Genomic DNA, 27,472 nt, shown 5'->3' with positions numbered 1-27,472 from the left:
TGTGGTGGAAAGTAGCAAACACCCCAGGGTGAAATAGGGCCCAGAGGCGTGCCTCCTTCTTCCTCTGTCTCCGCAGGTTTATGTCTGAATGCTTAACAGAATCCAGTTCTAAGCCTCTTGGAGTTTGCCCATGGGCCATCACTGATGAATACAGCTTTCCTCCAAGTGCATGCTACAGTCTCGTTGCTTGGGAGGCTAAAAGGAGAGGATGAAGCATTACACCAATCAAGATTTATTTCAAAGCTCTCCATTTGCCACAAAAAGGAAGAAGGTAGGAGACAGCGTCCCACAGTAATAATATATTCCTAACTCACGGCTGATGAGTTTTCTGATATTAGGTGTTTTTTTCTTAAAGACTCAGCTGCTGGGATCAACAGGACACATGAGAGCATCACCAATTTTTTTAAACCACACAAAAAAATAAATGTCTAGCACTCATGGGTGGGAAGAACATTAAAATACGAAAGCTCAAAACCAGAAGGCAAATAAAAAGAACCCAAATGTATTTTTTTTAATCTCATGATTTTTTTGGACCCCTGATTTTTGAAGACTTAAGGTTGGCAATACTGCTAACTTCTAAAATCCAGCAGGTGCGTCTTTTCTTTTTCCTCCTGGAAACTTGGGCCCATATCCACAAAGAGACTTTGTGGGCCCCATGGATGAGATAAGTACTTTGCTACCTAACTTCCCCCAGTTGTGAATCACGCTGGGGGCTAGGCAGGAGATAGGTGTATGGTTGGCTAGAGGGAGGTAGCAATGCAAATATCCAAAAGGCAGAAACATAGGCATATAAGGAACTTTTTAGGGCAAAAAGTTAGGCACCGAGTTTAGGCACCTAGAGAGTTAAGTGGCAGCTGCACAGGGGTTTTGTGGATCATTTTAGTGCCTTAATCTAGGACTTAAACACTGTAGCATCATGGCAACTAACTACCTGCTAAGCAACCCCTCATAGAGTTGGAGTGGCCATGGTGGCAACTCTATTTCACCTTCATCCAGGCTCCTTTAATGAATTTGCATAGTTTCCAGTGACCTTCTAAACTCAATCCGCTCATTACCAATTCTCCTAAGGTTGGCAACAGAGTAAAACAGAACTCAAGAGTCTAAAACAACCCAAGAGTTTCTTAGCTCATCTCCCCTTTTTTAACTCCCACTCACAGGCTTTATCCAGCCAGGGCTCTTCAGGAGTCATATTTGCTCCCCATTACTGCTTCTTCCACCAGCCCCCATTTTACACAGTCTCCTCAGCTTTCCCCAGTTTACTGGCAGTTGCAGCTACTCTCTCAGCCATTTCCTTCCCTGCAGCTTCCTACTTCCTTTTACTTTGGAATAACCTAATTCCTCTCTGGTGGGGCTCACTTAATCAGGGCTGGGCTAGCACTTGGCTCTCCTGCCCATGGCAATCCATCCTGTTACAGGTGCCTAAGTATCTTTGTGGATCTCAGCCTTAGCTGTCAATTTGTTAATTAGGAACCAGTATACAGGCAGCTATGCAATGCTTTCTTCTAATTAATAAGAAGCATTTGTAATACCAAACCATTTCTAGAAGGCTTAATTACTCAGCAGGTACAGGGCCTGGCTTCAGGAAAAGGCTCATAACACAGTCCTTCCTAACTAACAGAGACCAGAGAAACACTGTAGAAAGGTGATTCTCACCATCTTTGCATGAACGTTAACATCCATTTTTCCTTCAAAACAAATGCTGAGGGGGATCCATCCAGTGCTTTACAGTGGAAGCTGAATCTCCCACTATGTAACTTAAATAAAGGTGAACAAGAACTAGGAAAGCTTGCAAATTAGGTAGGTAATCAGCATAACCCTTCTCATATTTTCCTAGGATTACATCATTGTGGAGAAGGACTTGAAACATTTGAATTATTTATCATCAGCATTTTGGATGCATATCAAAATCAAAGCTCTGAATATTTCGTGGCTTTCCCATCACTATTTAGAGCACAGCCAATAAAAAAAGTATATATATATATATATATATATATATATATATAAACTCAGCTTACCCTTTGTCACAGACCCTAGCAAGCACTCCCTGCTGGTGCTCCACTAGGACTGCTATGAGGGGAACCCAAGCAGCTGTGCTCTGGATCCCCTGGGGCATGTTAAACTTCTGAAGCCTCAGCAGGTGGCAGCAGCAATAACTTGGCCTTTCTGGCACTTTTCCTGAGCAGACTCTCAGCTCTTCTCAGAAATGGGGTTCTTCAACCCACATGCCCCAGGACCAGCGCTGATCCTCAAGACTCCCCCTTAATTTAAGCACCCCCCCCCCCCACTTCCAGAACTCCACCCAAAAGGTCAGATGCTTCTGATTAGAGCACAATTCTCTCTTGGGCTCACATCAGCTGCAAAGCAGTCAACATACACACACACACCCTGTGTGCAGCCTAACACTTTTATGCTCCTTTGTACTTAACCACATAAAGCACAGGAGGGTACAGCTCATACAAAATAAACACTAAATGCATGTCCCTGCTTCAGTTTCCTTACCACTCCAAGCCATTTTATGAACTGGATTCCAAGTCTTTGGGGTTCAAGTAAAGTCTCTGAGATCAGAAATACAGGCAGAGCCCCTTACACCAGGAAACTACTACATTCAGAGTGACCTATCCCCCCCCAAGCCTCTTATCCAGCTTCTGCAACCTTACTGTCTCTTGCCCCCACACTTCCTCTTCCTGGTGGGCTCACTATTTAACTCCCCTGACTTCCTTTGTCATTATCTCTGGGTGACTTTCCATTGTTCCTGTCTTCCACCATTCCCTTCAGAGGAGTCAGTTAATCTGGAATTCCAAAGCTTGAGCTGCTTTTTAGCATAACCTTTGTGGTTACGTCTACACCACATCTGGGAGTGAATTTTCCCCCTAGGTCCACAGACTTCAGATGTTGCAGCTCAGGCTAGAGAACTGGCTCTCAAACCCATCCCTTCCAGGCCCTTAATATGTGGATATAAATATGTTAAAATTTTCTATTTTATTCCATTAGAAAGCAAAATAGAGCTTGTTGACAACATTTTTTAAAATAACTAATTTTGAAAATTTTTCACAATTTGTTTTTAAGTACAAATGTCTAAGCTTACAGTTTTTGGTTTCTCCCTGTTTCTGCTCCAGCTCGCCCCATTTTAATTTATTCCTTTTATCAGTGGCAAAATGGAAAAAATGAAGGAAGGAAACACTGAAGTAAACAAACAAAAAGAACCCTGAAAGCCAAAATTTTTCTGTTTTCAGTTTTCCTCCCCCAAACTGTAAAATTTTGGAAAAAAAAAATTCATTTTTGGAAAAAAGGTCATAGTTTAATGAAAAATCTTTACATTTACAATTTTTTAACTTCTCAAAGCATAACTATTTGATAGATAAAAAGTTTGGAGTGGGCAGAAGAAAGAATTGAAAAACATCTGTATACCTAAGCCAATCTTCTGCATAAATAGGTCAAATACCACGAGGAGAACTTTCCAGAATTTTTGTCCTCATTTTCCTCTCACAGATTTCTGTATGGGAGAGAGCCATCCAGGCTTAGTTACTACCTGGTATTCTCTTTTCTGAACAATGCCCTGCCAGACACTATGATTCATACAATGAAATGTGAATAACAAGTGCTTCCTCAAGGTTCTACTAGTAATCTTTGCTCCTGTTTTTTCTATTTTACTTCTTTGCTGGTGCCCTTTTGATCTGATTTTAAGCTACACTCAGGTTTTGGTGGTGGTGGTCTTGTTTATTATGGGTGGATTTTTACTTGGGATGTGTTTGATTTATTCAGATTTAAAATAAGCTGTAGGTTTACAAATTGCAAAACAAACATTTTCCAAATGTTTTTAAGGTGTAAAACTAAATCTGAGGCAAGGTCATAAATAATTTGGGGAAGCATTTGGCATCTGTGCTGTCTTCAGTTACTATGCTGAAGATCAGTTCTACAGTCTATGGTGCTGATTCGGAAAGCTACTGAAGATTGTGCCCACCTGAGTGCACCAAGGGCCTACATTCAGACAAAACTCTAGCTGATTTCACAGAGAGGTATTTTTTGCTTGCTGTAGGACTGCCACATTAGGCCTCTAGAGGGAAAGGGCCAGACTGGACATAATAGCCAGTTTTCAAATTTTGATTGCCAGGCTTCTCCAGCCTTTTAAAATATTTGTTGTTAGCGCAGTAGAATGTGGTTGCAGCATTGTTACTGCTGCCAGTGCTGCTGTTCTTGGAGCTCTGATGTCACCTGCACTTGCTGACAGTGCCTCATGTTAAATTAGCAGACCTCAGTGTTATGTATAAGAAAAACCACAGGCTTGGTTTGGTGGCGAAGGCACTTGGCCAGGTATAGCGCTCAGGTCCACTACCACAGGTGTGCCCGCAACAAGGTAAAGGCTCAGTCAGGATACCAGGTCCCCTCAACTGATACAAAGATGCCCCTCATGTGGCTTTTCCTTTTATACACTGATACCAACAAGTTCCGTATTACACTCCAGGCGTTGTTGGTTACTACCTTATTCTTGTACCTGCTACTTTGAACAAAACATCCTTATTCATTATTATGTCATCCCATCCTTATCTTATGAGAGGTCCATGTGTTCTTGTGTCATTTCCTGGGAATGTGTTCACGTAGTTACTTGAAAGATCTGTGTGTTTTTAGAGTAACAGCCGTGTTAGTCTGTATTCGCAAAAAGAAAAGGAGTACTTGTGGCACCTTAGAGACTAACCAATTTATTTGAGCATGAGCTTTCGTGAGCTACAGCTCACTTCATCAGATGCATACTGTGGAAATTGCAGAATGCCACTGTATGCATCTGATGAAGTGAGCTGTAGCTCACGAAAGCTCATGCTCAAATAAATTGGTTAGTCTCTAAGGTGCCACAAGTACTCCTTTTCTTTCTGTGTGTTTTTGTATCTCCTTTCAAGTCAGGAATGTGGTGGGCTGACACATGATGCATTGCTATTTTGCCAAGGCCAGGCCTACTCTGGTTTACAGCCTTTCGTTCCCACTGTTAGTTATACCTAGGACTCCCACAAGGCTAACAATATTTAGACGAGTATATATTTCAAACTGCATTTTTTTTATTTGAGAAAATTCTATGAATGTAGTTCATCTGGCTCTTTATATGCAGTGCATCAGCCAAAACTTGCTCAAGCCACAAGCTCCTGTAATCAAATAATCCCTGATTTCTAGCCCACTGCAGCTGAGTATTCTGAGATTTGCACCCACATATGGTGTTGATTTTGAGGAAGCATCTTGTAAAATCTGATAGTCTCTGAACTGAAAGAGCAACAAGTTGTATTTATGCATTTATTAAAATACTCTGGGATGGAGTCTCACCCCCATTCTGACTCCTTTATGCTATTCCACCCCTTATATGTAGTATAAAGTAGCTCAAAAATATCTGGTTCTGCTAGGGGTAGATTCCCTTGGTGCAGGAACTGGGGAGACCAACAGAAAGCTGCCTTCTAAAGGCCCCTTAAGACTTGACATAGGTGCAGGAGGGAAGAGAAGGGAGTGGCATATTGGGATGGGGCCTGTAACAGGGTCCACAACCTGCCCTTCTTCCTGCTCCCAATCAGGGTCAGAGAGGCTTCAGGGCTGTGCAACACGCATGTCTTTATTTACTTAAGGTTTTCCCAGCACCAGTGTCTAGCTATATAGAAGCATTACAGGATTAGTCACCTCCTTTGCAGGCAGTTAGCCTTCAGCTAGGAGGCCTCCAGTTCCCTGACTGACTTACTTCTCCCTGGCTACCCCCTATCCTCTGGCTTCCTCCCAGCCTTTATAGTCCTTGGCTTGTCAGGCCAGCAGGTGTTGCCAATCCTCAGGCCGGCATCAGGCCTTTTCCGTCAGCCCCAACCTGCTTCTCTTGATTGGAGCTGACTGGGCAGGGGCTAATTAGGTGCTTTTGCACCAGCAGCCTGCTACAGGGCCATACAGCATGCAATCCAGATCCCAAGCATTGCTGCAGCCCTGAGTCCATAGAGAGGCTCCTGTAACTCAGCTAGCCCCAGGGCTGTGTAAGATATTCTGGGGGCCTCTCTAGCCCCTGGAGTACCCCTGGGAGGGCACAAAACCACCATGGGCCCTGCTGGCCTGGGCTGCAAGTTCTGTGCTGTGCTTCTGAGAGACCCAACATAGAATCTCACTCTCTCAAGTGCGTGTGTTAACGACGGAGGGCTAGATCCTAAACTGATGTAAATCCGCACAGATCTATTGATTTCAGTCAACTTATACTGATTTACATAACCTAAAGACCTTGGCCAAAGGACCAAATCATGCCTTTAAACATGTACAATCCCACTGACTCAGTTCACTGCCCAAAACCATCATTAGAGCAGTGATAAGGTTGACTGGCCATGCCCTGTACTCTTGAATGAACCTAGATTTAAACCTCTAATAATTGACTTTGATTAAACCTGCACTTTTTCCAGTGCTGCAGAAAACCTAGTGATTGGGGTGCTACTAGTAGCTCCCAGTCACAGGGATGTTCTCAGAAGAAAGAGAACACCTCACGATGCTGAATGAAGCCTGAAGTAATCGCTCTGGGAGATCTGAACTCCTCTATTTTTACACGGATTTTTATATCATGCTCTTCACTGTAGTATGAATCTCACTGGAAGTTTTCATCCCCACCCTCTCTCAGTCTCAATGCCTGTGTTGCTGTGTCATGCCCTGAGCATGCCTGTTCTCAGCTCACCACCACAATCCCAGCACTTTATGTCTGGAATATACACCAGCCAAGTATTTTCCCAGTGCCCAGTACAGATCCAGTATATCATGCCTATTGATGTCTAGCAGGAGTTGAGCAACCCTATCCCTGCAGAGGATTGGTTTGTTCCAGTTGTGACTCTTGTACTGGCTTCTCTATAGTGTCATTTTCATTATGGTAGCTCATCCCACACATAGCCCTGGTCTACACTAGGACTTTAGGTCGAATTTAGCAGCGTTAAATCGATGTAAACCTGCACCCGTCCACACGATGAAGCCCTTTATTTCGACTTAAAGGGCTCTTAAAATCAATTTCCTTACTCCACCCCTGACAAGCGGATTAGTGAATTTGGGGTACTGTGGACACAATACGACGGTATTGGCCTCCGGGAGCTATCCCAGAGTGCTCCATTGTGACTGCTCTGGACAGCGCTCTCAACTCAGATGCACGATTGTTTGCCGTTGCTCTGACGCAGGGAGGGCGACTGACGACACGGCTTACAGGATTGGCTTACAGGGAGTTAAAATCAACAAAGGGGGTGGCTTTACATCAAGGAGTATTTCAGGCAGGACTTCACGGAGGGTTCCAATAAGAAATGGTGCACCTAAGTTATTGTTCTTATTGGAACAAGGAGGTTAGTCTGGCCTCTGATTGATACATGGCTAGATTTACCTCGCTGCACCTTCTCTGTGAGTGACTGCAGTATGACCTAGACGGGGTGGGGGGTGTTGCAAATGAGTACAAAACAAATCTGGTCTGTTTCTTGTTTTGATCCACTCCATCTATCTTTTACATCTTTGGCTGGCAGCAGACGGTGCAGAAGGACTGCATGCCATCCACATCTCATAGCTGCTCGGCAGAAGATGGTACAATAGGACTGCTAGCCATCCTCATCTCTTGCCTGCCTGGCAGAAGATGGTACAGTAGGACTGCTAGCAATCCGTGTTGCCTGCCTGCTCACCATAAGATGGTTCAATAGGACTGACTGCAGGACTAAAGAGAATGACCTGATCAAGTCACTCCAAATTTAGTCCCTGCGCCCATGTCTGCCCAGGCGCTCCTGATCGACCTCACAGAGGCGACCAGGAGCACCTCGGACATGACGATGATGGCTACCAGTCCTATTGCACTGGTGATGATGGCTACCAGTCCATCTATCTTTTACATCTTTGGCTGGCAGCAGATGGTGCTGTAGGATTGCTAGCCATCCTCATCTCCTGCCTGCTCGCTATAAGACGGTACAATAGGACTGCCAGCAGGACTAAAGAGAATGACCTGGTCGAGTCACTCCTATTTTAGTCCCTGTGCCCATGTCTGCCCAGGCGCTCCTGACCGACCTTACTGAAGCGGCCAGGAGCACCTCGGACATCACGACGATGGTTATCAGGCCTATTGCACCATCTGCTGCCACAAGGCAATGGGTTGCTGCTGCTGTGTAGCAATGCAGTACTGTGTTTGCCAGCACCCAGGAGACATACGGTGACAGTGAGCTGAGTGGGCTCCATGCTTGCCGTGGTATGGCGTCTGCACAGGTAACTCAGGAAAAAAGGTGCAAAACGATTGTCTGTTGCTGCTTTCACGGAGGCAGGGAGGGAATGGGGGCCTGGGGGCCTGATGATATGTACCCAGAACCACCCGCGACAAAGTTTTAGCCCCATCAGGCATTGGGATCTCAACCCAGAATTCCAATGGGCAGTGGAGACTGCGGGAACTGTGGGATAGCTACACACAGTGCAACGCTCCGGAAGTCGACTCTAGCCTTGGTACTGTGGAAGCACTCCGCCGAGTTAATGCACTTAATGCACTTAGAGCATTTTCTGTGGGGACACACACACTCGAATATATAAAACCGATTTCTAAAAAAACGACTCTATAAATTCGACCTAATTTCGTAGTGTAGACATACCCATAGAAGCCCAGCCACACAGCACCATGCAGGGATTCATATCTCATACACAGTACTGCCCACCAAACTGTCCCAGAGTGAGACTTTTGCAGACAGATATACCGCATAGAGGGTATGCTTAGGGGGAAGGGGCTGAACTCCCCCCAAATTGCAGACACTATTCGTGCTTCCAAAGGGAGCCCCTATGGCCCCAAGCAAATGCAGATTGCACATAGCACACACCTCCTATGAAAAGAAGTCATACCGTTCAGCTTATGAACAATCCATCCATGCATTTTATAAGGATCAGAGAATTAGTTTTTACTCCTTGCTCTCTCTCTCTGAAGAATCAGGGCTAAGGGTGAGTGGTATTAGAACCTGGGTCTGTCGACCCTGAGGCATGTGACGTTGCCATACCACTAATAGACAGTCACATGGAGCTGCATCCAAGAAACACTGTGGCAATTAGGTGCTGCAGGAAATACTTTCGGAAGGGGCCAGACAGATAGCACCCTGCAACCCTCTGATTGGCCCAGACCTCCTGTTTAACCTGGGAGGGTGTCTAGGCAACCATGCAGGCTTCTGGTCCAGCCCTGCCCTTGAATCATTGATCTTTGCCTGACTTTGACCCTGACTCTTGTTTCCTGACTTCAGCCTTGTAGCTACTCCTGCTCTTTCATCTCCGTCCTGGGCCTGACTCTGATCCTGACTCTAGCCTACTGATTTTGGCTCTCACAAGTCCTCTGACTGCTGCTTGCTGACCATTACCGCGTGAACACTTCTTGACACCGTGGCACCAGCCTAGCAGTAACCACTAGGTATAATTGCCTATGCTCCTGTCCGTTATGCCTGTTATGATATGCCAGTTTTCAAGACGCTCTCCCTATGCACGGGGTTATGAAGCAATTTGAATATTCAAATCAGCTACTTTTTGAGGGGCCCGTATGTGAGAAACCCCCTGCTCAAATGATTCCAGACTTGCACCACGAACTCTACCCTGGCTCTAGTGAGGCATAATGATTTTTGAAACAATCTGAGTATTCATGTGGGATTAGGAGTATTTCAAAATATCAGATTTTAAAGAAAAGGCTCTCTTCCTCAGGCAAAAATTTCAAACAAAGCCCCTTTGGCGCTTCCAACTAAAGCAGAAAGAAAGCACATGCACAGCAGACATTCTCAGAGGCACACCGAGTGGAGGACTGTGAACTCAGGGACAATGAGTTTGTCGAAGGATCAATGGCTGCAGCATGTTGCTGTGAGGTACTTTGTGACTCTGACATCAAGTGTGCCTCTACGTGCTCTTGCCTGCCACAGAGCAGAAGTCCTGCAGCAGTGCCACAAACACTATTTGTAGTGCATCACCCAGGCTTTAACCCCGAATAATTTTTGAACTATTGCTTTTAATTTTTAAGGGGAGTAGTAGGTACCAGACACTAGCTGAGCTGAAAACCCTGGCAGGTGATAACAGTTTGTGGTGGACCAGTTCGCTAGTGGGAGCCCCAGATGCTCGCAACAAATATTACATGAACCATAACATCTTGATGTCTTGAGTTTTTGAGGGAGCTCTGTGTCTCAAGAACGTGTTGCTCCAAAGACCACAAGTTGAAACCACTAATCCTAAATGGGATCCTATTGAGTCTTAGCAAATTTCAAGGCAATCTGAGTTTGCATGAAGACTTTGAAGCATTTACAAAAATCAATGGATAAATAGTAAACTGATCTCAGCCTTAACTATAGTGGTGCTGCCTCCCTGCTAGGGTTAATTTAATTAGGGTTAAAACAAATGTAATATGGGGAGATGTGCAAAACTGCCTGCTCTTGCTTTGCTAAATATTCAATTTGAAGTATAATATTTGAAGTAACTTCCTATGTTTTCAAGAAATGTGCATTACTTTCTTTTAAAATGTTCATTCTTTTAGGTCCCGATCCACAGTATATACAAGTATAAAATGTGGATCTTTTATTAAATATTTTGTTTCTTTCATACTGAGCCTCCATTTGAGCTAGCTGTACACACAAACCTTATTCTGAGATAGGATTATTCTGGCAGAATGTAATGAAATAACCCCTTCCCCCAGTATAACAAGTTGTTTTTTGTTACATTTCCCATATAGTCCATTTATTTTAGAGGTTTTAATCTCTACACCTATTTCTTCCCCATGAAATGATGTGCTAGGTTACAGTGATGGGTGATGGGTTTCTGGGCTGACATGGGATGGTAGGTAATATATGTATGCTGCATAATCCTCTGTCAACCAGCTGTCATGATTATTATTCTAACTGTGGTTACAGGAAATGACAACTCAAAGTAATGCTAGTCCAATGATCCAATTATCCTAAGAGATAACGCATGTTCAGTTCCTCAATGTACAAAGTAACACAGATTAATCATATCAAGTTAAAGGAATTAGTTTCTGTAATATGAACTAGACTGCATAGCGCAGTCACACTAACTCTAATGCACTTAGTGCTGCAGTCCAATCTCTACATATCTCAGGTGCTGAAGAAATATTGGAAATAATTTGTCAGACCTTCCTAAGTAGATCTTAGAATACCTCATATCCTGCCAAACTATTTGTTTATGCCCTGTACTGTTCCTTTATGACATATGAAATATTATACAATTTTATTTTGAAAAGGTTTTTTACATTAGTACTGTTCAGTCAGGAAGACTCTGCCAGTGCTTGAGAAACTAAGATGGTGACAGGAGAAGAGGCTGAAACTTTCAGATTTTCAGTTGAGCAGGGAGGACATATCGAGCCAGATTTTCTGACTCACTCTGCTCCATGTGTGCTTGTAACTCACATCCAGGGATGCCAGATGTACAATTGTCATAGCCAGCTCCTGTGTCTCATGCCCTATATTCCACAGTGGATGGGGCGTGTTGGAGGTAGAGAGAGTGAGTAGTAAGGAGGAAGGATGGATGGAGTGCAATGCACTCTGGCTATTCTCAGTTTCCACACACCTCCGCCAAGTTACTCTAACCTGTGATGGGGCAGAGAGTCTGAGAGCCATAACTGGCTGCCCAACTACTGCCCCTCCACCTCCATCTATCCTGTTGAGTTTAAGATCCAGTTAAAAACCGTAAAGCCCAAACCCATCCATTGAAGTCATTGTGTTTATACAAGGAATACATTTGGACATTAAGATTCTATCTCTCTGCCTATTTGTAGAGACCTCAGTGGCATATAAGTGGTTATAAGATACTGAAGATGTCTTTGTTTCCAAATATCGGAGAAGCACCTGTTACTGTCAGCTGACTAATGTTCTTGATGTCTTTTGTGATCTGAGGGAACTCCTGTCTTCAGAAAAATTTGTCATATTCCCATCTGTCATTATTCCAGTCAAATCCTCCCTAAGGGAATAGAACATGTGGAACATTTAAAGTGTGATTACAGTCATAAGTGACTCTGTAATAAAGTGACACTGAGGGGTTCCATATTTAGGGTTAGGGTTGACTTGCAGAAGAAATGTGCTCAGTTTCTGAGTCAAAGGCTGATTTTTCTAACTACGAACATTGCAAACTCAAACTGAGATCTAAAAAAGAAGCTGTATTCTTTCTGCCCTCCTACATTATAGATTCTGCAATTAATTTAGCTGCTGATTTTGTTGAAGGCATATTAGACACATTAGGATCCTGCTCATTTTCCATAGCTGTATTGCCTCTGAAGGGCTAATAGTAATAAAAAGTAGTTTCTGATAGTGAAGCATGTAAATATTACTTGAAGACATGCTGGAAAGTAGATATGTTCAATCAGAAGGTGCTTTGGACTCTAGCTACAATTTAAGCATAGTCTCTGATACCTTAAAATATTAGACATTCTCTTGGAGGAACACAGGCAAGTTTGCCAGTGTAATAAAATCCACCTCCATTATTGCATTATAGTAGGCCCACTGTGGTACTTACTGGTGCAGGACTTAACAGGTTATCTGTGGTGCACTCACTAATCATATGGTGTTGGCTCTCCTCCTTGTTTCCAGCTCCTAAATGGCATGAAAAGCCAGCTAAAAATTTATTGTTATGGTGGGAAATGACACTATTATGCATAGGGTGACCATATGTCCCATTCTGGCCGGGACAGTCCCCTTCTTAACCACTGTCCTGGCTGTCCCTACTTTTTTTGCCAAAAGTGGACATTTGTCCCATTTTTTTCTTGCCAACTTGATCAGTTGGCAAGAGCAAATGGGACAAATGCTGACTTTTGTCAAAAAGGCAGGGTGCAGAGGAACGTGCAGGGGGAAAGCAGCAATGCCAGCCCTGCACAACGGGGGAGGCAGAGCCGGGGTGGGGGACAGGTAGGGTTCGAGGGAGCAGCAACACCAGCCCCAGCCTGGTGCAGGGGCCAGGCCTGCATGGGGATGGGGCTTGGGCCAGCCCCACGTGGGGGAGGGGGAGAGGCTCGGACAAGCAGCTGGGCGGGGGAGCGGGGCACGGGCTAGCCCCACATGGTGTCCCATTTTCCCTTTGGGAAATATGGTCACTCTAATTATGCATAGTCTTAATCACTGTTTTTCTTATTTGAAAGCTGTGGACAGATTTTATGAAACGCTGTATTATTGTTAATTTTGTGATGAATGTTCTTTGTAGAAGCTGTTGCAAACAGTAGGAGAGTTTGCGCTCCACCATATCTCTAACTATAGCCAATTCTGCCAAGAGCTGTTTCCTGGAAACCAGGCATTATTTTTTTTGGCTGAGATTTCTGAATGTGGTGTTTGCATGCGTGCTATTTGTGACTACCTCTGTTCAGGACATTTGTATAAATAAACAAGGAATACCAAGAAAATAGCTAGCCTCCATGTCACTAATTTCTCCTCCAATGGGAAATCAACCTGCAAGGCCCCAAAATCTGCTATCACTCAGCTGAAGAATGACAATATAAAAACTTTCTCAGTATTAATTTTCAATAAATGCATTGCTGTAGTTTCCATAGAGAAGTGATACAATTTTAAAGGCAGGGGAGGTGTTTGTGCAGCATTATCTCTAAAAAAAATCAATACATACTTATCCCAAGCAAAGCATTCTCTTCCAGAGAAAGGAAAGAGCAGGAGATGCATGAAGTCCACTTGTGATCTCGTTCATTTCCATTTCCTTAAAAACAATATTAAAATATTTTATTTCTCTCTATAGAAACGCTTGTTGCGAATTAACATTTCCTAGAGATAATTAATTAGGCATTTTTTGTGGCCTCTGAAGTACTAGGAAACAAATGACTCCTTTGAGAAAAGGACAATAATGACTTAATAAATGTAACCATCCAAACTTTCTTGTAAGTCACTACTTGAGAAAGTCTCACAAAAAAGCATAAAATGGGCTTTGAAAATCAGAAAATACCTATTCCATATGAATCTCCTCTAGGTCTTGGCTGCAGACCAGTTTAGCGGAAAAATAACAACACATCACATTCATTCCTCAGAGATCAGATTGTACCTAGCTATCTTCACCTTTTAGATCTATTTCTTTTCCCTTCCCTATCTTTGCCCTTGTTGGGAACCTCTCTCTCTGATGTCTGTTCTTTAAAGCAGCAGGAAAGTGAAGATGCTTTTCTCTCTCCTCTTACATGCACCTCAGAGAATCCTGGGAAAATATGGTTTCTGCTGTTAACAATGTGGGCTTCCTTTCAGGCTTGCTCCTCTGGTGATGCAAAGGAGATTTTAGAGTCAGATTCTACTGTAGAAACAGCTGCATGGTACTGATGTTTAATTATTCCTTGTAGGCCACTATAATTTCCTTCTAATTTTGCAGTGATGCCTACAAATCACGACAGTCTGGCATTGAGTACCGACAACAGTGTGACTCTCTGCTGTTAACTTGTCCTCCCACCTCTTCCTCCTTCATCTATTTATCCACCTAGTATATATTTTCTAAATCCATGATTATGAGCTTGCTATGGCAGAGATTTTTCTTTGTGTCATTTGTTTGTACAGTGACTGGCACAATAGGGTCTTAATCCCTTTTTGTAGTACTTAGGCACTACTGTAATAATAATTCAGTGTAACAGAGAGATTTACTGTAAATACTCTGAATTCTCTTCTAGGTACTTGTTGTCAATGGCTACAGTCCCTTCCGGTATCTTCTGCTTATCTGTCAAGTGGATCATCATGACATACTACTGTTGCACATGGTTTCTGCACCATAAATCTCACTTTCTCCAGCTCTTCAGCATCATGAATTCGTGGCATGAGACTGAAAACTTGTTGTCACCTGAACCCTCACCAACTCATATCTCTTTCTTGATCTTTGGGCTTTTTCCTGGTGTTCACCTGCTGTAGCCCTTTGTGATTCACCTTAATGGGAACGGACACCTCTGTCTATGCCCCCTCTGACCAAGACCAGGACCAGGAATTGTGGGAAATAAGCTTCAGAAATGCCTTGCCCTTCAGCAGCTCTCCTTTGTAGTTAGTCAGCTTGAGCCATCTGTGTGAAGCTACCCATATGACCGTACACATTTTATACACAAGATTTATTGAAAATATAGAAAAAATGGTTGTAACACAAAAGAAACAAGTTCTGGTTAGTTTAGTTATAGAGAAAAGAAACAAAAATCTTACATTCCTAGAAATCAGTTCCTCCTGATCATTTCCTGATCTGCCCTGACAAAGTCTTTCTCTGCTGCTCTTTCTCCTGTCCCTCACTCAACCTGTTTATTATGTGAAGTTGTCCTCCACACAAGGACTACAGTCCCCTTATCACCTCTGGGTGTTTCCCCAGTCTTCCTGTCTCCGAATACAGAATTTCAAAGGCCTACTTGTTCTCCTCTTCCTTAGATACTCCTCACCAGTCAAGGTGATTGACTTTTGGTTTTCATGCTCCTTGTTCTTGGGTCGAGGTGTTAGACGGACCACACCCTCAAAGTGAATGTATCCAGTTTCCATATTTGCTAATCACAGATGTAGCATGACTTTGCCTGCTTTGAAATCGCTCAATTTTTCCTTACGATGAAATATAAATTATTAACAGACGCCAGTGCCTCTGTCCCACCTGTGTAAGGCTGAAATCCAAGAGGCTCCATTTGTTCTGTTTCAGGTTTCTTTTCAGAAGAATGGGCTGCTTCCACTTAATCACACACTAGAGTCACCTTCTGATCTGGTAAAGGATTATTTTATTTTTCAGTTGGTTCTTTCCTGTCATGTGCATTTAACTTTGAATCAGTATTTTCGTTAGTTCTGGCTAATTCAAACATGTACAAATGGCACAAGATAGATACTGGGGCATAAGTAAATGTAATAACAAACTGAAATAGAAAGGATCACAGAAAAGTGGAAGAGTCAAAAGCGTCTGTGAAAGACTACAATGGAGAAACAATTCTTGTGTTGGGAGAGTGCACACTGACACTTAAATACAAAATGGGAAAATATAAAGCAAGACTTTGTGGTGGTTCACAGATGAAAGCAACCAGTCTTGGTGAGTGAGGTGCTTGGTCTCATTATGAGGATGTATACCATCAGCAGACAGAAGACAACTTAGAACCAACTATGAAAGTATTAACAGCATCATATGAAGATATATTCATAGGAAGCGGGTCACTTGCATACAAGTAACAAACAAGATATGGTTAAGAGAAGATGCAGAACCTGTGGTGCATGCTACCCCACAAGTTCCACAAGTATTAAGAAAGAGACTAGAAGAAGACCTGCAAAACATGACAGCAAATGGTATTGTTGGGAGAATAGAAGAACCAACAGATTGGGTTCACTCCTTAGTAATTGTAGAGAAAAAAGGAGGGGCACTACAGCCAGGGCCATCTTTACGATTTATGGGGCCCTACGCAGTATTATTAAACTGGTGCCCCTATGCCCGATGGCAGCCCGGGGGAGGGACAAGGTAGCAAAGGATAGCAAGGTGCCCGGCCCGTCTCATGGTGGCAAAGAGTCACAGTTCCTCGCAGAGACCCCTGTACCCTCTCCCTCACACAGAATAGACACGCAGAAGGTACCTAATTAAAAGCACTAAACTTGGGAATAAAAAATGTCAGTCACAGGTTTTTTGATATGCCCTGAAGTTTTTCAGAGATTTATTTGCAAAAACTTTGTAGTAGGGTGAGTCAGCTGTCTTGCTGAATACAACATTAAATATTATGGAATACATGATGCAGTTCTTCTCTGTTTTACATTTTCTTAATCAGTATTTCTAAGCTGATTTTATATTTTAAATGTACTCTTAAGCCTTCATAAAGTAATCATTCCAGATTACTACATATTTAATTCACTGAGACAAAGACATTATTTTAAATTAATCAGTCACAGAGGTTTAGTGTGTTCATAACAATGTTCATTGTTTCTTTTTTCTAAAAGCAAGCACTAATTTACTTTGTGTGATCTCCATAACAATAGACGTGTTTATGAAATTTCACCAACTTTAAAAAATATGTTTCCAAAGATTTTAGGCATAAGAAAAGATTTTATATCTTACTAAGGTACTGATTTTGCTGGAAGGTTCTCTTAAAACTAGTTCATCAGATAGTCAGCAGTAAAGAAAAGGAAACTCTTTGTACAGCTATCTAGAAGGAAAGGGGTGTTATCCCTTTAAGGGCTCTCTTCAACTGGGGGTGGGAGGGGAGGGTGTGAAGGGAGAAAGGGATAGACAGAAAGGACAGGAAGACTTTGGTATCAAGTTTTTTTTACTATAGTAATTAAAATTAAAATGTGTATTTTAGATAAGGGTGGCCTTCTTAAGGATTTATTTAAAAAACTATATGTCTGAAGATCCAAGCATTTAAGGCTAAAGATGATTGTGCATCTAAAAATCTATGCAAGGATTTTTTTAGAGATGTGATTTTATAATCTTCACCAACTCACTAATAAAATTTGCTTTAAAAATGTGTCAAACTAAGGTCCTGTAGACTAACATGTTCTGAGTAAATATTACAGTAATGCACAACTGTTTTTGTCAGTAAATTCAGAAACTGATAGTACATACCCTAGGGGTTGGCGAATGCCTGTTAAATGGCTTCTTTACCACTTGAATGGCTCTTTAACAGTTTCAATGTTGCGCTAATAGGTCTGGCAGGCTGGAAGGCTTTTTCACTTTTAAGTTACTAGACCCCCTCCAGAGTAAGAGTCACCAAGCTGTGACCAAGCCAGCTGTGGGAGCGTGCAGGAAGGGTCAGAACAGGGATGGGAAGAAGTGGAAGGGTGGACACTAAGACCCCGTGGTGCCCCAAATTTTCAGGTGCCTTATGCAGCCCCGTATTCTGCATATGCCTAAGGATGGCCCTGACTACAGCTGTGAATGGACCCAAAGGAGCTGAACAAAAACATAATAGGACTGGTGAATCTTGCCCATATGCTCAGGGTTCAGCTGATCGCCATATTTGGGGTCGGGAAGGAATTTTCCTCCAGGGCAGATTGGAAGAGGCCCTGGAGGTTTTTCGCCTTCCTCTGTAGCATGCGGCACGGGTCACTTGCTGGAGGATTCTCTGCTCCTTGAAATCTTTAAACCATGATTTGAGGACTTCAGTAGCTCAGACATAGGTGAGAGGTTTTTCTCAGGAGTGGGTGGGTGAGATTCTGTGGCCTGCGTTGTGCAGGACGTCAGACTCGATGATCAAAATGGTCCTTTCTGACCTTAATATCTATGAAGACACTTTTATATGCACACTAGAGTGAACTGTTGTTTGTGACAGTAGAAACCAAATTTTTCAGCAAATTAGATGTAACAGCTGGATTTTGAACACTGAGAACACTGAGAGCTCCAAGAGCTGCACTTTCAACACAACATTTGCCAAAAGCTGCATCCCAGGGCTTAGGATATAGCAACTACTTTTGAAAATACAGAAGTGTGGTGCTACCCTGAAGTTCCAACCTGGGTGCCACTTAGTAATGGCAGACATACTTTCAAGATCATATATGTCCCACCTGACAGTGCCCAGCCTGATGATCTGGAACAAACAATAAAGATACATGAGAGCATGATAAAAGTGCCAAATGCTGTAACTCCTGGCATATGGGATGAATTGGAGACAGAAACAGCTAAGGGGAAAGGCTTCAAACAGTGACAGATGTAAAAAGTAAAGGAGGGGTAAAATCAACACTTTTAGAGATCTCAGGAGTGCTCTTAAGGGAGACACAGAGTGTTGCTCCCTCAGTGATGAGAAGGAAAATACTGGGACAAATACACGAAGGGCACTGGGGAGCAACGAAATCAAAGAGGAGAGCTAACGGAGTTTTATTCCGGCCACAGATGTATAGTGACATCAAAGAAATGGTGCGCAGGTGTGGAAAACGTTAGAAGCACAGAGATTCCCAGCAGAAAGGGTCAATGATATTGCATGAACAGCTTGCAAGTCTGTGGGAGAAAGTGGAAACTGACATCTTCAGTTTGGGAAGACATGATCACCTGGTTATAATGGACAATTTTACCAATTTCCCAGAAGTAGTTACTGTTGAAGACACCACAGCAGCAACTGTAGTCAGGCACATTAAATCTGTATTTGCAAGTCATGGAATTCCAAGAACAGTAATCACTGACAACAGGGCATAGTTCAAGAATAGTGAATTCCTGCACTCTGCTAAAATGTATGACTTTCATCATGCAACATCTATTCCCAGATATCCTCAAATCAATGGATTAGCTGAATGTGGAGTATGTATAGTGAAGAACTTGCTCAGAAAAGGAATGGATGCAAGAGAAGATCCCTATTTATCACTACTCAACTATAGAGCTACACCACTGCAGTATGGAAAGTCAACTGCTGAACTTCCCTACATCAGATGTATAAATACCAGGTACGGGAGAAAACCAAAGGGTAACTAAGGAGTTGTGATAGTGAGGAAAAACTGGGAAAATAAAGTTAGACAAAATATTATAATAAAGGAGCAAGACTTGTTCCACAGTTAAAAAAAACAAAGACTCAATAATAATCTGGCAAGATGGGCACTGGCCAGTCAAAGCTACAGTGACCAAGGAAGAGTCATTACACTCATACTCAGTGGTCACAGAAGGTGGCATAATCTTACAAAGGAATTGTAAGTATCTGGCTCAAGATACCTGACAGCTTGTCCAAGAAGAGTGAAGTGAGAGAAGAGGTATGAGTTGAAAACAATTTACAAACTGACCTGTTATTGAACATGAGACTGAATTGTATGTTGCAAACAAGGATTTGACTAAAAATTATTTGCAATACAGCAGATCGGGAAGATGGTAAGAAATACCCTAGGACACTGATTGAGACATGACAGAATTGTGTTTAAGCAACCTGAAGAGTAAGTCAGTTATTGTATTTGTTATAGTTTGTTAGTTTAATTTAATAGAGTTTTAGTTCAGTCAGGAAATTTTAAAAGGAGATCTAAAAAAGGTTAGATGTGCTACAGAGTAAGTCCTGAAGGAAGTGTAGAGTTGCCACACTTCCTGTACACTCTTCATGTAGTCTTTGGTTTCTAGGGACACTTCCTGCTGGGTCAGAAACAAAGAAGCCCAGGACAGGGCAGTCATAGGTAATAGCTATGCAGAATGGTAGCAAGTTTTGTTACTTCATTTTTGTACATAGTTCCTGTTCATAATAAAGGATTTATATGGACACCAGTCTTCTTGTCAGTAAGAGCCCCACGAGCACAGAGTTCTCTGCTGGGTTGATGTCTGTAGGAGTCCCCCACAGCAGTGAGTTGCGTAGACAAAAACCCATTGAGACGTATAGGGCATCTCAAACCTCTCAGAGGTGTTGTTTCAAGCTGCCTTCAGGCAGAGTTGCTGCATTGGTTACATCTGGGTCGTGTTTTTAAGATTTTTCTTAAAAGCTGAGAGTTTGGCATCATTGTGTGATTCCAGGAACCAGGGCCCTATGCATTTGGCTACAATGCCTATATCTAAAGCTGGATTTGCTTTCTGGTCAGTTCCTACAGCATTTCTTTTGGTTCAAATACTTATAGTGGGTACACTTAAATGGGGGATTATGCCAATTAGGCAAACTAGGAACAACTTGTTGCTGGATAATACAGAAATCAAAGTTTTTCAATAGACCCTTGAGCACACATGAGCTGAATGAGTGATGAGTGATTTAGCCCTGCACTGTGTTTTTAGCAAAGACCTACTAATTAATTCCTTGTATGAAGGAGTCGAGATATATGCTAATTGAACAAGATGTTTGTTTGTTTTCTTAACCATCCCTGCTAAGTAACAAATGTTTAAAAAAATTCCCTAAGGCTAGGTGAAAAATGGAAGATTTAGAAATAAACATCTGTTAATTCATCCCCATTAGAAATTCTTAACATGTATTGCAATGAAATTATGAGGTGCTGCCCGAGGAAAGCAAAAAGGCAGAGTTCTTATCACAGGGGGCAATAGGTTTTAAAAGTGCCCTTTACTTTTGAAATGGAGCAGTTTCTTTTTCCCTTTGGTTTTCTTTTTGCTTTTGTACAAAATGCAATTAGGTAAGGAGTACTTTAATGATTAAGTTCAGGAGAGTGAGGGGGCAACAAAGTGAATTGGTTGGATGGTTCTTGTCAAGCTGTCTCGCAGTGGCTCAAGAGAGTGAGTACCAGCCTCAGCACAGACAATTAAGAAGCTGCCCTACATTGGTTGTGAGTTCTATACTTAGATTGACCTAGTAAGTGTGAACTCCTCAAGTGCTATAACTGCCTTAATGTGGAGTAACAGACAGTCCTCTTGGGTACTCTGATCTATCTTGCCAACCACATAAGCTTACCTTTGTGATAGATGATCTCTTACTTCAACAATCACGGCAATATTCAGGTTACTCCCAGTCCCAAAGGACCAGTCACTTAACCCAGGTCAATTGCACCTTAGATCTCACACCAAAACAATGCTTGTAGCCAATCTTATAATAAACTATCTAAAGATTTATTAACAAGGTAAAGGAAATAAGAGTGTTATTTACAAGGTTAAAGCAGGGAAACGTATATGCACACAAATGAGTTTCAATCTTAGGTTTCAAAAAAGTAGTGGAAGTTTCTATAATAAGCAAGCTCTATATGTCCCTTAGGGCTAAATCAGGCCAAACACTTGGGATTTTTTGCTTATGCTTAGTAATTCTTGCTCCTCAGAGTCCAAGTCTTTTATTCCTTCCCCCGCTTCTGCTTCAAAATGCAAGTTTAGATGCTGGGTAGAATTCAGTTGCATTTCTCCTCTTCATTTGGGGGTCTGTATGAAGCATTCAACAAAGTCTTTTGTCCTCTGATGTTCCACAGTGGTTTGTCTGGTGTTGTTGGACCTTCTTCTGTTGGGCAGGAGATAATACCTTGTGTGGCAAACTAGTATTTCACACTTGTTAATGCTTCTTTCCTGACAAGTGACTTGCAATTACAGCTCAAACATTTAGATCCTCATAGACTTTAAGGTCAGAAGGGACCATCGTGATTATGTAGTCTCACACACATTGCAGGCCACAGAACCTCACCCACCCAGTCCTGTAATAGACCTCTAACCACTGGCTGAGTTACTGAAGTCCTCATATGATGGTTTAAAGGCTTCAAGTTACAGAGAATTTACCACTTACACTAGTTTAAACATGCTAGTGACCCATGCCCCATGCTGCATAGGAAGGCAAAAAAAAAAAAAAAATCCAGGGTCTCTGCCAATCTGACCTGGGGGAAAATTCCTTCCTGACTCCAAATATGGCAATCTGTTAGAGCCTGAGCATGTGGGCAAGACCCACCAGCCAGACACCTGGGAAAGAATTCTCTGTAGTATCTCAGAGCCCTTCTGTGGTGGGGTGGTGCCTCTTAGAAGAATGGCTGAACCAGGCCAGAGAGACTGCGCAGACCCGCAGCAGCCAATTAGAGAAGGCTTGGGGAGAGCCAATCAGGGCCAGCCTAGGCCCTATATAAAGGCTGCCTAGCAAAGAGCAGGGCAGTGTCTCCCTGGTGGTCAAGGGAGGAGGACTGGCTCCTGAGCTGAAAGATAGCACCTTGGACAGAGCAGTGCTGGGGAAGGGCAGAAGGAGCTGGGGAGCTCTGGCCAAGTAAAACCCCAGGCTGCCGGCCGAGCTACCAAAGGCTGGGCAGGTGCATAGGGCTGAAGGGGAAGTGGCCCAGGGACAATAGCAGGGTAAGGGGAGAGAAGGAGGGCAGAGGGGCTGCCGCTAGAGGGTCCCTGGGTCGGGTCCCTGGGTCAGGACCCAGAGTAATGGGTGGGCCTGGGTCCTCCCATTCCCCCTTGTGCTACACCTGGCTGAAGAGGAGCGTGGCCTGATCCAGGCTGTGGCTGGTCCCTGCGACAAGGGGCTAGAGTCAGAGGCTGCAGCTGGCCACTACAGCAGGTGCAAATCATGCACTGCTGATAACACCAAACCCCCCAGAAGGGGGTGAGACCGGAGCAGTGGGCACTGCTGGGAGGGCAGTGTCCTGAAGCGGATGTCGCTGAGTAGGGAGCAACGCGGGTCTGGACACCAACAGACGGCGAGAGACTGCCGGGATGCCACCGGCAGAGGGCGCTCTGCAGCGGACAGAGCTAATTCCCAGACGTGCCAGCGGGAGGCGCCGTGGTGGTGAGTCCGAACCGTCACACCTCCCCATCTAGTGTTCCATCACTGGCTGTTGGAGATTGGCTATATGCTGTTGTAGGTGGTCTCATCATACCAACCCCTCCATAAACTTATCAAGCTCAGTCTTGAAGTCAGTTAGTTTTTTTGACCCCTTGGAAGGCTGTTCCAGAACTTTACTCCTCTGATGGTTGGAAACCTTTGCTTAATTTTAAGCCTGAACTTGTTGATGGACAGTTTATAGCCATTTGTTGTGTCCACATTGGCACTTCACTTAAATAACTCCTCTCTCTCCCTGGCATTTATCCCTGTGATGTATGTATAGAAGGCAATCATATCTCCCCTCAGCCTTCTTTTGGTTAGGCTAAACAAGCCAAACTCTTTGAGTCTCCTCTTATAAGGTAGATTTTCTATTCCTCAGATCATCTTAGTAGCCCTTCTCTGCACCTGTTCCAGTTTGAATTCATCTTTCTTAAACATGGGAGACCAGAATTGCACACAGTATTCCAGATGAGGTCTCACCAGTGCCTTGTGTAATAGTACTAACACTCCCTCTCTCTACTGGAAATACCTTAAATATTTACCCTATAACATGGGATGCAGATATTATAAGTGAGGTTAAGGCATGCAGCAATTTACAAGCATTCCATAAAATCTAAACGTTAAATACATGTTTATAATTCTAATACCTCTTTTAACTATACTAGTGCATAGGTGAACCAGACTGGCTCCAGCTGCGTATTTGTGAGTGTTCAGTTGAGGCTTAGGGGCCTTGGCATGAGGTGGCACCTGGTCTGCCCACATCACAAGATTGGATGGATATATCAGCAAACAAGTCATGTTTTGGGCATATCTGATTGGCAATGCATTTAGAAATCTTTTAGACGGCAGAAACATAGTTAATTTGACTAATATCCAGAAAACAGATATGAGTTTAAACCCTGCAGCTAAACACCTTTTTATGCTTATGGAAGATGACAATTTTTGGTACTTTGGTTCTTGCAGATGTTGCCTTCATGTCCCATACATCTGAATCCTGAAGTTTGGAAGACTTTCTGAATGCTTCAATTAAATACCTAGCAGTAATCAGACCAGTTTCCTGTACATCAAATTAATTATTTTTGTGAAAAAGACATTTTAGAAGATTGCCCATTTTATATATTTTAGAGATACTGGATTGTATTCATACTTCAAAGCAAGTACCGAAGAAGTTGCAAGACATCTATATGAACAGGAACCTCTACCATTATGTGAAAGCACAAGAGGTCTGTAATAATCACTTTATGAATTAATATATAATCTCATTACTCTAGATCTCAGGTGAGGTCAGATTTTGCATCACTCTATTTTAAGACAAATTTATAATTATAATATATTAACTAGATTGCTGCAACGTGAGTCACTGCAATTCCCCCAGGATAGAACTGACCATATGGTCCCATTATGCAGGTAGAATCACCTGTGAAATAATAAAATTAATGGACTCTATAGTATAGTCTATGCAAATTAATATTGCGAAGGAGCATTCTGATGGCAGGTAATACATGATTTGATTGTGGCAGGGTATTGTTGGTTAGACTGGCCAAGGCTGTGTATTGAACAGTAATGGTAATTTGGCTTGCTTGAAAAATGGAGGTGATAAGTAAACAATATAAGGTGGATAGAAAGCTGGCTAGATCATCGGGCTCAAAGGGTAGTGATCAATGGCTCCATGTCTAATTGGTAGCCATTATCAAGCTGAGTGCCCAAAGGGTTAGTCCTGGAGTCAGTTTTGTTCAAAATCTTCATTAATGATCTGGAGGATGGCGTGGATTGCACCCTCAGCAAGTTTGCAGATGGCACTAAACTGGGAGGAGTGGTATATACGCTGGAGGGTAGGGATAGGATACAAAGGGACCTAGACAAATTAGAAGATTGGGCCAAAAAAAATCTGATGAGGTTCAACAAGGACAAGTGCAGAGTCATGCACTTAGGATGGAAGAATCCCATGCACTGCTACAGACTAGGGACCGAGTGGCTAGACAGCAGTTCTGCAGAAAAGGACCTAGGGGTTACAGTGGATGAGAAGCTGGATATGAGTCAACAGTGTGCCCTTGTTGCCAAGAAGGCTAACAACATTTTGGGCTGTATAAGTAGGAGTATTGCCAGCAGATCGAGGGACGTGATCATTCCCCTCTATTTGGCACTGGTGAGGCCTCATCAAGAGTACTGTGTCCAGTTTTGGGCCCCAGACTATAAAAAGGATGTGGAAAAATTGGAAAGAGTCCAGCGGAGGGCAACAAAAATGATTAGGGGGCTGGAGCACATGTTTTATGAGGAGAGGCTGAGGGAACTGGGATTATTTAGTCTGAAGAAGAGAAGAATGAGGGGGGATTTGATAGCTGCTTTCAACTACTTGAGAGGGGGTTCCAAAGAGGATGGATCTAGACTGTTCTCAGTGGTAGCAGATGACAGAACAAGGAGTAATGGTCTCAAGTTGCAGTGGGGGAGCTTTAGGTTGGAAATTAGGAAACTTTTTCACTGGGAGAGTGGTGAAGCACTGGAATGGGTTACCTAGGGAGGTAGTGGAATCTCCTTCCTTAGAGGTTTTTAAGGCCTGGCTTGACAAAGCCCTGGCTGGGATGATTTAGTTGGGGATTGGTCCTGCTTTGAGCAAGGGGTTGGACTAGATGACCTCCTGAGGTCCCTTCCCACCCTGATATTCTATGATTTTGTGTAATATATAGGTTGATGGCTGAAAGTCAAGTGCAATTTTTACATAGGAAATGGAGACACTGGGTGCAATATTGGACCATAAAAGGAGATTAATGATGTAATTTGGGCAAAACATCTTTGTCCAGGGAGAGTTCATTAACCAAAAAGAGAGCTTCTTTTTAACCTTGTAAGCATATGATCTTATGGGCTGTTAGAAGAGATTAATGCAGGCTGATAATCCTAACTACAAGCTCCAGCACTCTGCAGTGTGGATTCAGTTGAGACAAACATTTTTCAGAGTATAAGAGGGTAATTTGTGCCCTGGGAGGAGCCCAGAAAAATCATCTGGATTGTTAATGAAGTTTATTATTGAGAGAGATTTTCCTGTGGTGTGCATTGAAATATGAGGGTTTTTTTTACCTGAGGACATAAACATTATCACTCTGCCAGAAGGAACACCAGAAGACAGAGCCATGTCAGGAGGCCGATGAAGTGGGTTCTAGCCCACAAAAGCTCATGCCCAAATAAATCTGTTAGTCTTTAAGGTGCCACCGGACTTGTTGTTTTTGTGGATACAGACTAACACGGCTACCCCCTGATACTTGACAGAGGTGAGAGAGTATTTAAAAATCAATAGGAGGAAAGGAAGCAAGGGAACTAAATCCTGCAGATATGCTAAAGTGATTTTAGCAGGAAGGAGCTTTTGGCAGAATCACAATAGACCACATTCAGTGCCAGCCTAGTCCAGCTGCAAGCGGATGTTGGTTCAGGGGATTGCAAGGTGTGGACTAGAATGCCCATCTAGGGAGCTCTTCTAGTCAATTTCCCTGTGTAGATCAGACCTTAGTCTGTAATTACTGTAACTAGGGATGTTCATAATTACACTGACCACCCAAATGTGTCTTCAGCTGCAACAACTGGTGTACATGAACTATTTGATCACTGCTTTCATTTATATTTTGCAGCCTTCCTCCCCATCTTGAGGTGTTTAGAATATATAATGGCCATTTTTGGTGGAAAAAGATGACAGCTTTAATACAGACACACAAGACAGAAATAGCTGTAACACAGCTGCACCAGCCATAAAATAAAACTGGCTATTGTAGAGATTATTATTATTTTTCTGCAAACACTGGTTGTTAGGATATATTAATATTGTATCAGAGAGACTGGTATTTATCAATAAATGATATTTAGTATGGAGAAAGCTTATTGTAAAACTAAGTTATGACACTCCATGGATGTTGCCTGGCTATAGAAGATCTGTCTGTTGACCCAGGAAGTTTAGCACTGGGGAAAGGAGGCTAGTTAGCATAATTGTGTGCGTCAAGCTTTAAAGAGCTACTCGGGGATAAGGTGGGACGCAGAGGGTGGGTGGGAGCTGTGTGGTATGATGAACTCTGAAAACCTCCTGAACATCAAAAGACCTGGAACTTGAAAGCACTCTCTGATACAGCAAGGAAAGGCTGTGTCAAGTTGGTGAGTGGGCAGGGAAAACATTGCTTTTCAGAGATGTAAGAACTGTTCTTTTCTTTCCTGTGTCACAAAACTGAAAATGGCTTTTCTAAATTTTAGCTTATGAGAATTTCAATCTAAATCTATTATGTAAGCATCATTTCCTTTGTTTTACTAAGACTTTCTCTCTATTTGTAGTCTACTTTCAAACATAATTATTTAATTATTTGACTATTGGTTGAATAATTTCCTGCAGGGCACTGAGACATATTGGGGTATGGTCCAGACTAGTGCGGGGCTGTGTCACCCTTGCCCTGTAAC

The 27,472-nt window shown here is 42.8% G+C and overlaps 1 long non-coding RNA gene across 1 annotated transcript; it reads left to right on the top strand.

Annotated features, from left to right (window-relative positions):
• The first annotated feature begins 22,161 nt into the window (after positions 1 to 22,161).
• On the top strand, positions 22,162 to 26,856 carry LOC122464823. Its single transcript, XR_006289215.1, has 4 exons — positions 22,162 to 22,526; positions 22,917 to 23,008; positions 24,170 to 24,267; positions 26,662 to 26,856. It is a non-coding gene; the product is annotated as an uncharacterized LOC122464823 (long non-coding RNA).
• The last annotated feature ends 616 nt before the right edge of the window (positions 26,857 to 27,472 follow it).

The sequence above is a fragment of the Chelonia mydas genome, chromosome 3 (genome assembly GCF_015237465.2).
Source record: "Chelonia mydas isolate rCheMyd1 chromosome 3, rCheMyd1.pri.v2, whole genome shotgun sequence".
NCBI lineage: Eukaryota > Metazoa > Chordata > Testudines > Cheloniidae > Chelonia > Chelonia mydas.
Note: the sequence above shows the minus strand (reverse complement) of the source record. Positions and strands in the feature narration are given on the sequence as shown.